At 42.3% G+C, this 11,622-nt stretch overlaps 1 long non-coding RNA gene across 1 annotated transcript in view; it reads left to right on the top strand.

Annotated features, from left to right (window-relative positions):
* The first annotated feature begins 536 nt into the window (after positions 1-536).
* LOC140486203 (uncharacterized) overlaps positions 537-11,622 on the top strand; it is a 107,799-nt gene continuing 96,713 nt past the window's right edge. Inside the window, exons 1-2 of the long non-coding RNA XR_011962536.1 lie at positions 537-600; positions 9,096-9,188. This is a non-coding gene — a long non-coding RNA (uncharacterized lncRNA). The remainder of the gene's footprint in view (positions 601-9,095; positions 9,189-11,622) is intronic.

Here is an 11,622-nt window from a genome sequence, read left to right as displayed (position 1 = left end):
CTTTGGTTCTGTTTGCAAAAAAGTCCCTGAGCTTCCAGTTGCCTGCCACTGCAACAGACCGCATTGCTGTGGTGTTTTAGGAGGCAGTAATGGTATCTCAAGATGGAGGCACATCTGAAGACTTTTAAATGGGGCAATTATATCATAGCCACAGCTGCTGGGGGTCGCCATTGTGGAGGGGCAGCCCCTCCAGAAGATGAGCTAATGCCAAAGCTGTCTGCTGTCACACTCCAGTGGATCCATACCAGGCTGCTTTGCAGGATGCATTTCTGGCTCCTCTCCCTGCAACAGGGAGGTGACTGCCATTCACTCAACAGGTTCCAAGCACATTGGGGATTCCATTGCTGTCTTACAATTCCATATAGTGTGTGAGAAGTGCACTAAATTACCACTTTAACTAATCTGTCCTGTCACTGTTTGGTCATCACCCACCAGATGATGTCTGCCTGAAAATAGATCAAGAAGAGGGAATGTGCCAGCGGACTGGCACTCCAGCTGATAGTGAGAAATTGTCAGCTTAACTATGCCCGAGGATTCTGGGTAATCCAAGATGGAGGACGGGAAATATTTCTGGCTGTAAGAGCTGCTCCTTTATTTGAGGTATGTAGGTGCTGGAGGTGATTTCCTTGAATTCCAGGAGCATCAGTTACTGTTTTATATGCTGTTACATTGTTTTGGAACTTTGGGAAAAAAAAGTCAAAACAACAGCAGTTTTTAAAGGGAAAAGAGCAGACAAAGGAAGCACATGGTGAGGACAGTGCAGGAGAGAGAGAGAGAGAGAGAGAGAGGGAGAGAGAGGGAGAGAGAACCTGCACAGTTACTGCCTTTGCTGTTTTTGAATTCATGTATTGCTGCACATTGGAGTGCATCTGGGAAAATTAACAAACAGTGAATTTCACGACTAATCTTGGGAGGAACTGATGGGCGAAGTTCACAGCACAGAATCAGATAAGTTAATTGTTGTTTTAAGTCTTTCCAAGAGAAAAGCTGTATTAGTAAGTACAGTGGGTTCTTTCTTGATTATATGTTTTTGGAGATAAGTCTCTTGATTAAACTTAAAATATAAACCATAGCTATTAATTTAACCAGGTGCAGTGTTTTGTAGAGGAATAAGATGGTGTTATTTTCTGGGTCTGTGAAGGAGCAAAAATGGCCTTTGCAGTGATATGTACTTCTTGTCAGATGTGGGAGTTTAAAGAGAGTTTAAGGGTTACTGCAGATTATATCTGCCATAAATGCTGTTGGATGCGAACCTTATCAGATCAAGTGGATTGGTTGGAGAGACAGATAGAAGCGATGAGGAATTTGCAACAGCAGCAGTATGTGACAGATGTCAGATATAGGAAGGGGGGAAAGTCTCAGATAAAGTTACATAGATGGGTTAACTCCAGGAAGGGTAAGAGAGGTCGGCACCTAGGGCAGGAGTCTTTTGTGGATATACCCATTTCAAACAGATATGCTGTTTTGGAAAATGTAGGGGGGATGGATTCTCAGGGGAATGTAGCACGAACAGCCAAGTTTCTGGTATTGAGACTGGCTTTAATGCAATGAGGGGTACATCGGCTTCCAAGAGATCAACTGTGTTAGTGGATTCTGTAGTCCAAGGTACAGACAGATGTTTCTGTGGCCAGCAGAGAAAAAGCAGAATGGTGTGTTGTTTCCCTGGTGCCAGGATCAAGGATGTCTCAGAGAGGGTGCAGAATGTTCTCACGGGGGAGAACGGCCAACAAGAGGTCATTGTCCACATTAGAACCAACAATACAGGAAGGAAAAAGGTTGAGGTAATGAAGGGAGATTACAGAGAGTTAGGCAGAAATTTACAAAGGAGGTCCTCAAGGGTAATAATATCTGGATTACTTCCAGTGCTACGAGCTAGTGAGGGCAGGAATAGGAGGATAGAGCAGATGAATGCATGGCTGAGGAGCTGGTGTATGGGAGAAGGATTCACATTTTTGGATCATTGGAGCCTCTTTTGGGGTAAAAGTGACCTGTACAAGAAGGACTGATTGCACCTAAATTGGAAGTGAACTAATATACTGGCAGGGAGATTTGCTGGAGTGGCATTTTGATAAGGGATAGCATTACAGCTGTGCTGAGGGAGGATATTCCCAGAAATACATCCAGGGCAGTTATTTGGGTGGAACTGAGAAATAAGAAAGGGATGATCACCTTATTGGGATTGTATTATAGACCCCCTAATAGTCAGAGGGAAATTGAGAAACAAACTTGTAAGGAGATCTCAGCTATCTGGAAGAATAATAGGGTAGTTATGGCAGGGGATTTTAACTTTCCAAACATCGACTGGGACTGCCATAGTGTTAAAGGTTTGGATGGAGAGGTATTTCTTAAGTGTGTACAAGACAATTTTCTGATTCAGTATGTGGATGTACCTACTAGAGAAGGTGCAAAACTTGACCTACTCTTAGAAAGTAAGGCAGGGCGGGTGACTAAGGTGTCAGTGGGAGAGCACTTTGGGGCCAGCGACCATAATTCTATTTGTGTTAAAATCATGATGGAAAAGGATAGACCAGATCTAAAAGTTGAAGTTCTAAATTGGAGAAAGGCCAATGTTGACGGTATTAGGCAAGAACTTTCGAAAGCTGAATTGGAGGCAGATGTTCGCAGGTCAAGGGACGGCTGGAAAATGGGAAGCCTTTAGAAATGAGATAACAAGAATCCAGAGAAAGTATATTCCTGTCAGGGTGAAAGGGAAGGCTGGTAGGTATAGGGAATGCTGGATGACTAAAGAAATTGAGGGTTTGGTTAAGAAAAAGAAGGAAGTTATAGACAGGATAGATCGAGTGAATCCTTAGAAGAATATAAAAGAAGTAAGAGTATATTTAAGAGGGAAATCAGGAGGGCAAAAAGGGGACATGAGATAGCTTTGGCAAATACAATTGAGGAGAATCCAAAGGATGTTTACAAATATATTAAGGACAAAAGGGTAACTAGGAAGAGAATAGGGCCCCTCAAAGATCAGCAAGGTGGCCTTTGTGTGGAGACACAGAAAATGGAGGAGATACTAAATGAATATTTTGCATCAGTATTTACTGTGGGAAAAGGATATGGAAAATACAGAATGTAGGGAAATAGATGGTGACATCTTGCAAAATGTCCAGATTACAGAGGAGGAAGTTCTGGATGTCTCGAAACAGTTAAAGGTGGATAAATCCCCAGGACCTGATCAGATGTACCCGAGAACTCTGTGGGAAGCTAGAGAAGTGATTGCTGGGCCTCTTGCTGAGATATTTGTATCATCAATAGTCACAGGTGAGGTGCCAGAAGACTAGAGGTTGGCAAACGTGGTTCCACTCTTTAAGAAGGGCAGTAAAGACAAGCCAGGGAACTATAGACCAGTGAGCCTGACCTCAGTGGTGGGCAAGTTGTTGGAGGGGATCCTGAGGGACAGGATGTACATGTATTTGGAAAGGCAAGGACTGATTCGGGATAGTCAACATGGCTTTATGCATGGGAGATCATGTCTCACAAACTTGATTGAGTTTTTTGAAGAAGTAACAAAGAAGATTGATGAGGGCAAAGCAGTAAATGTGATCTATATGGACTTCAGTAAGGTGTTCGACAAGGTTCCCCATGGGAGACTGATTACCAAGGTTAGATCTCACAGAATACAGGGAGAACTAGCCATTTGGATACAGACCTGGCATGAAGGTAGAGGGTGGTGGTGGAGGGTTGTTTTTCAGACGGGAGACCTGTGACCAGTGGAGTGCCACAAGGATCGGTGCTGGGTCCTCTACTTTTTGTCATTTATATAAATGATTTGGATGCGAGCATAAGAGGTCCAGTTAGTAAGTTTGCAGATGACACCAAAATTGGAGGTGTAGTGGACAGCGAAGAAGGTTACCTCAGATTACAACAGGATCTGGACCAGATGGGCCAATGGGCTGAGAAGTGGCAGATGGAGTTTAATTCAGATAAATGCGAGGTGCTGCATTTTGGGAAAGCAAATCTTAGCAGGATTTATACACTTAATGGTAAAGTCCTAGGGAGTGTTGATGAAGAAAGAGACCTTTGGAGTGCAAATTCATAGCTCCTTGAAAGTGGAGTTGCAGGTAGATAGGATAGTGAAGAAGGCATTTGGTATTCTTTACTTTATTGGTCAGAGTATTGAGTACAGGAGTTGGGAGGTCATGTTGCGGCTGTACAGGACATTGGTTAGGCCACTGTTGGAATATTGCGTGCAATTTTGGTCTCCTTCCTATCGGAAAGATGTTGTGAAACTTGAAAGGGTTCAGAAAAGATTTACAAGGATGTTGCCAGAGTTGGAGGATTTGAGCTATTGGGAGAGGCTGAACAGGCTGGGGATGTTTTCCCTGGAGGGTCGGAGGCTGAGGGGTGACCTTATAGAGGTTTACAAAATTATGAGGGGCATGGATAGTATAAATAGACAATGTATTTTTCCTGGGATTGTGGAGTCCAGAACTAGAGGGCATTGATATAGGGTTAGAGGGGAAAGATATAAAAGAGACCTAAGGGGCAACTTTTTCACGCAGAGGGTGGTATGTGTATGGAATGAGCTGCCAGAGGAAGTGGTGGAGGCTGGTACAATTGTAACATTTAAGAGACATTTGGGTAGGTATATGGGCCGGGTGCTGGCAGGTGGGACTAGATTGTGTTGGGATATCTGGTTGGCATGGACAGGTTGGACCGTAGGGTCTGTTTCCATGCTGTACATCTCTATGTCTCTATGACTCTATGAAACCACATCTGCCTTGGGATGAAATATCTGCTGATTGTAATGTTCAGATGTTTATTTGTATCTTAGATGTAATAGAACGGTGTTCCATAAATGTGGTATGAGAGTGAAGGTGATCATATGATTGTGTTTGTTAAAAAAATGAAAAGCTTAAGTGTTGATGGGTTCTCACAATTAAGAGATAGATTATCAATAAGTGCCAATGTGCATTCCTCACCAGCAAATCTCCCCATAGGTAGCATGATTTTTTTGTAAAACCTGGTTTATTTACACTAATAACTGTTACACGAATAAAATGTTTAAAAAAATAACATCATACTGCATGTGTCATTTTTTAACCTTTCCAGTGGTAGCAGTCCCTGAAACTGAATAAATGTTAAATGCATAAAACATTTAAATGTATTGCAAAATTCTAGATTTATTAACTTAAGTGATGTAGCACTTTACTAAAGCCAATATATTAAACCTTTTGTGCAAGAGCTTCTGTGGAAGTCATTAAGTAACTCAATTTGAATGACGCTTCTTACTCTTTCGTTCATCAGATGTTAGGTCTGAAACATTTTTGACAGTCAACATGACTTACGCTTTGGTGAAGTGTGAAAAACCCTCATCAGGTGTGAGTGCTGATGGCGTTGTATTCGCTGTAATCTAAAATGCAAACAGTACTGAACTTTTCAAAATGATTAAGTGTTAAATACTATTGCCAAATATGATTCATCCTTTTTAAGCTGCTTTCTCAGAACATTTAAAGTCCTTTTAAAAACAATTGTTCAGTTGAACTGTAATATGTATGTAAGAGACAAATGGCAAAAGTATACTTTCACTTATCCATTGTGCATTTTTTACAATTCTTTATAGTTTGTATCTGATTATTAATGGTTTGTCTGGTAAAAAGGACAGAACAATTAAATTGATAAATAAAGTCATTGTTTTACTGTTTTGCATTGTACTATCTCAACTCTAGTTAATCCAGCTACATTTCTGAAATTTACTGTACAGATTGAGATACATGTTTTGAAAATATGGAATAATTGCTCATTCACAGCACACTTATAAGACAAACAGTTTGTGAAGTGGGTAATATAGAACATAGCACAATACAGCGCAGAACAGACCCTTTGGTCCTTGATGTTGCGCCGACCTGTGAACTATTCTCAGCTCGTCCCCCTGCACTATCCCATCATTATCATCCAAGTGCTTATCCAAGGATTGTTTAAATGTCCCTAATGTGGCTGAGTTAACTACATTGGCAGGCAGGGCATTCCACACCCTTACCACTCTCTGAGTAAAGAACCTGCCTCTGACATCTGTCTCAAATCTATCACCCCTCAATTTGTAGCTATGTCCCCTCATACAAGCTGACGTCATCATCCTAGGCAAATCAAATTGAGCAGGTCAAATATCAGCAACTAAGAGTTAAGAAGTTAGGGGATAATATTATACATTTGTTCCTCAGGTGTTTGGTTTCATTTGTTAAGAGTCTATATTGGGACCACTTGAGTCTCTCAGCAGTGTGAACTTGTTGCTTCATGAAGAAGCTAGCTGCCACCATCCTCAAGTGTATCAAATTGGTCAATTGTGGTTGAAGAAAATGATTTCCTGGTGTAATAGGAGGGTGCCTTGTGATTAACAGGACGTAGGGTGGCATTTTCCCTTTTGAACTTAAAGAATTGGCTGCAGGACCTCTGGACAGCATCATATATGCCAATGTATGTAAGCAAGATATTGTACATGTTACTCAGTGAATCATGTGCTTGGAAGTTAAAATTCTAACTTAAAAGGGTCTGGCACCATATTTAAAGGCCACTTGGCTACTACTTCAGATCCTACGAGCTACAACCTTCCCTTCAGCATGTGGTGGACACTTCTAAGAAGTGATGCAAGTGAAAAAAAGCCTCTGTTACCTCCCCATTCACAAAATGTGCCTTGCAGACATTGCTTAATGGAGTCACAAAAAGGTGAGACATCTTTTTACCGGTGAATAGAATCAGGAAGCTATGATGTCACATTTGACCAGCCTGGGCACAGAAAGCAATGAAGGACTGCACAGTTGGATCATCCCCCAAAAAGAATGGTAAACAATGCCAGAAAAAAAAGACAGTGATTTCCTGCAGTTCAGTGGAGGAAGTGGCATCATCTTCTCTCTGTTACCTCACACCTACTGGGTCATCACTCATTCTGACTCTGCTACTGCAAACACATCTCACAAAACCTCACAGCAACAATCTAAGAGACTTCCACCAAGTCCTGCTGGATTAGACATGGGTACTCAAACGGGTGAGTATCTCACTGATGCATGTTGTGCAGGGGAAGAAATGCCTGACATCTCTGGCACACAGAGAGCTGCAGGAGACAAGGCAGCTGCTCAGCTCTGGGCACTCAGGACTCGAGAACCACTGTTCTCAGCTCAGAGGTAGCATTGCATGTTGTACTTATACACTAATGAGTCGTTGACCTGAAGAGAGAGGCATAAAAACATCAAGCTCAGAGAGACAAGGCACCAGGCACCCAGGGGGAGGAGAACTGACACAAAGGTAGCCCTGGCAACTTCCTCTCAGGATGCGCCAGAGTTGCCCTGCCCCTCCTGCTTGTGACCCCATTGCCCGCAGGTTGAGCCAGTGAGCATGTAGCTGGGCAGGACACTGCCAGCAGGCCAGGGCCCACTGAGCTGAAGATCACCGGGGGACAATGGCTTCATCATCAATTGTACAGACCATACAGCAGGCTGCCTCCAACCAAGCTGTGCAAGTTGGCCTGCACCTAGGTGTAATGATAGGGAGAGGATAGAGAAAACATTCTGTGGGCATATCAGTCATTGTGTAAAACCTGCAGTTTTTAAAATAATGGTCAGTTCCACAATTAAAATGTCTGTTGTGGATTCATTATCCCATTAGGCCTGGTTGTGATAATTCTAAAGAGATGGATATTAAATTTTAATTTCTGCCTATCAGGTGGAGGTAGCCGGCAGTCTCTCCCTCTGAAGAAATACCTTTCTCTTGGACTGCCCCAGCCTGCAAAGGCCACCAGTCTGGGAAAAAGCACTGCCTGAACCTGCCCAAGTTTGCAACTTGGTATTCAGAGGCTGATGCATATCCATTGTCCAGTTGTGTGGCTGGACGGCCCAGGTAGACGCCTCGTACCCAGTGACCATGGGAATTCCTACTGTAGTCGCTGTAATGCCATGGAAGAAAAGGGCCAGCAGAGCCATGAACCCATCTGGACCTGAGGCAGACCCAAAAGGTTTGAGTTTTGCCATTGGGTTTTGGAAGCATTGAATTTCTTGACTTGGGAAACATTCATCTGGAAGGGAAAGTTAATAGAGAAAGTTGGGTAAGTAATAAAATACAAATGCAAGCAAATAGGTTTCTCGTTAGCCGATGATAAGAATTTGATCTTGCCATCTAAGGATGGAGGATTTAACTGTGATAGTTTTTCTCAATGGTGAAAATCTTGCCTGATTACATCATAATGCTCACCATTATACCTTCAGTGGTGGAGATTGAACTCATAGCTCATTGCATGTTAGCAATTAGTTACAGGTTACATTGACAGAATATATATTGAAGAGAACCAGACATTAAGTCTCACACCTTTGAGACAAAGCTGTTCTGCCCAAAGTCTAAAAGATGTATGTGACCATCATTGTGCCTGATGTTTATGGCATTTCTCAGTATTAACTCTTTCAGACCCATATGCAACACTGTTACGGCAATTCACCATATTCGGGGGAAAAAGAAAGATAGGAGACAAGAAAAGTGAGAGATCTTTTATGTCTTGCATTTAGTATCTGGAACAATAAGTGTCTACAGACTGAATCCTTTGCAGTGAGCAGAATAAAAGCCCAGGGTAAACCTGCCAAGATTAGGCAACCATTTAGCAGTCTTCAGACCTCCAGTTATGTTGAGGCAGTGTTTTCAGCCCTGATCAAATGGCTGCTCTCTTCTTCCAGTCTAGCTGCTGCCAGGAACAATGACCACTTGCTGAGATCACTTGCGGTTCTGATGAGAAGACTGTATCGGAGCCCAGATTTGAAAAGCTGGGAACTGCCAGGGTCTGGCTTTTGGATACTGGCATTTAACATCACTTTTACTCCTCACCTGCAGTTATTAATGCATTTATGCATAAATAACCTCAAGAATTATTAGCATCAGCATTATTTTAACAGCAAAATCTGTCTGAGTATGTGGATCATGCAGATTCAATATTTTGTTGTGGTGTACATTTTGTGCTTTTGCTGGCATTAATGATAAATTGTGATAATAAAACCTTGTGCTGAGTGTGTTTGTGAAATGCAGTGTAATCTCTTAGATGAAATTACTTCTAAAAAATGCTTCAGTTTTATTTTCAGTTTTATGACATACACTCTGTTATAACATTATAGTGCTGTTCCCATGTGATCCATCTTAAAAGAAAATCGTGTAATAGCAGCACCATTTAAACCAATGGGGTCAGAATTGCGACATAACCAATACAGGTAAGGAAAGTTCACATTCTACAAATAACAGTCTAAATTCTTCAATTGCGTTCTAGCCAAGACGTGTTGAAGAAGCATGCGTTACAGCAGGATTACCGATTGTAATGTTTGTCCTTGTCTTTGTTTTGTGGATCTTGTGCTCTTTATAAGATGAAGCTATTTCCTCGGTTGAATATTGGGGTATGATTGCTTGCAAGGCCAGGAAGGTGCAGGACGAATAGAATCATAGAGTAATACAGCTTGGTAACAGACCCTTCGGTCCAACCAGTCATGCCCGACCATAATCCCAAATTGAACCAGTCCTACCTGCCTGCGTTAGCCCCATTTTCCTCCAAATCATTCCTATTCATGTAATTATCCAATATCTTTTAAACATTGTAACTGTCTCTGCATCCACCACTTCTTTCAGAATTTCATTCTGCACACTCTTTTTGTAAAAAATTGCCCTTTGTAGGGCTCTGGTTTGCAACCAATTATTTTCTGATTTTTAAATGGTTTGAATCACCCCCAGATCGCTGGTTCCAAACATTGGATTTGTTTAGGGAATGTGAAATGAAGAAGGCAGTAGACAGGTGACTCCAGGGCACTTCCAGCACCTTCTGTTTTTGTTTCAAAAGAATCTTTGTGTTTATTTACAACACAAAATGTAAGTATAATAAAAGAAATACAGGTAAATGCAATAGACATTGAAATTGACGCAATTAATGATTGTGGGAAAAGATCTACCACCCTGCCTCCCAATAGTAGACCCACACAGAACATAGGAAAGCAAACTTGGCCAAACTATACTAAAAATACCCAGAATACCTCATCAGGGACCAAGCAGGCTGACAAGTGAAACCAGACAGCACTCACAGACAAGGAAATATACTTCCCAAAACCCACTAACAATACCAGATCAACCACAGCTGTCCCAAAGCCCCGAGGGCAGTCTCATAACTCAACAATACCAAAGCCACACAAAGGACAGGTCAGACAGAGAGGCACCAAAGGACCTTGCACCCAGGGCAGGAACAATGGAAGCACCTTACCCACCTACCTGTGAAAAAGACTGGAAGCTCTGGACCCATTGAAACTGTCGGAATATTGCATTGTATCAAGAATCAGGGCATTCACTCGATAACTGTTTTTCAATTATATGTCACTAGATTACTCCATTTCCAAATGCATTGTATCTTCCCCATTTTAATTAACCTTATTGTACAAGATTCCTATAAAAACTTGGCTTCATCCTCAACTCGAGGAAGAGAACCCCTGATCTACCTGTACAGACTGTCAGTTCTGTGTCAGCCTCATCATTCTCTCTTCCAGCGATATCGCTTGTAATAAACAGCTGATCAATTTCACCCGATCTGGTTTGTGTGGCCACTGCTTTATTGGGCTCATTTCTCTGACAATGATACAGAGGGCAAGAATACTATTAAATACAATATTAACCAGATTAAACACTATTAGAACCCAAAGACATCATTTTTCATCACAGAAACTTTAATCAGGCTTTCTACCCTGGGGTAAGAGAGTGCTGGAAAAGCACAGCAGGTCAGGCAGCATCCAAGAAGCAGGAGAATTGATGATTCATCCCTTCATCAGGAAGGGGGGGGGCAAGTGGGCTGAGAGATAAATGGGACGGGAGTGGGGCTGAGGGGAATGCGATAACGAGATGAAAGTAGGGGGGATGATGATGATTGAATTTATTCTCGAAACATCGACTCTCCTGCTCCTCAGATGCACTCTTTCTACTTTGAGTCACACATACTGTCACCACCCGCTTTCCCCTCCCTGCTAGCTAGGTTGGAAACTTTGGAGTCTCAGAAGTTTCAGCTCACCACTGACAGAAACTTGGATTAAAAATGAGTCTAGTTGCTAAGGTTCTTGCCATTGGTTCTTTTGGTTTGGAACAGGCAGTCTGGAATCTCTTGTTCGGATAGCGCTTGGTTAGCTTCCCTCCTCCTTTATTCCAATGATGCTCTTTAACTTGCCGATTCAGTCTTCTCTGTTCAGCCTCTGTGGGTCTTGGCTCTGAAGCTGCTTGTTGGGAGGTGAAAGCCTGTGAGGAAGCTGTTTATGCAGAGGCTTGTTGTTGAAAAAGGCTCTCCCCCAGGGTGAGATTGGGGCTGGCAGTTATACAGACTGCTATCTCCTCTCAAATCTGTGTTGTCTATTGTGTTTGTGTACAAAGTTAAAAATCACACAACACCAGGTTATAGTCCAACAGGTTTAATTGGAAGCACACTAGCTTTTGGAGCGACGCTCCTTCATCAGGTGATAGTCAGCCCTACCCCAGCTCAGGACAACACTCTCACAGACCTGTAAAGGACCTCTACTGTTCTTCATCCACAGAAGAATCCATGCACTAAACTAACATTTCTTCCTAGCCATATCGGAAATTAAAGACAGTAAGTACCAAAAACTTTCATGTACTTACCCCCACACT

Source organism: Chiloscyllium punctatum, chromosome 15 (genome assembly GCF_047496795.1).
Source record: "Chiloscyllium punctatum isolate Juve2018m chromosome 15, sChiPun1.3, whole genome shotgun sequence".
NCBI lineage: Eukaryota > Metazoa > Chordata > Chondrichthyes > Orectolobiformes > Hemiscylliidae > Chiloscyllium > Chiloscyllium punctatum.
This window is presented reverse-complemented; position numbering and strand designations above follow the sequence as displayed.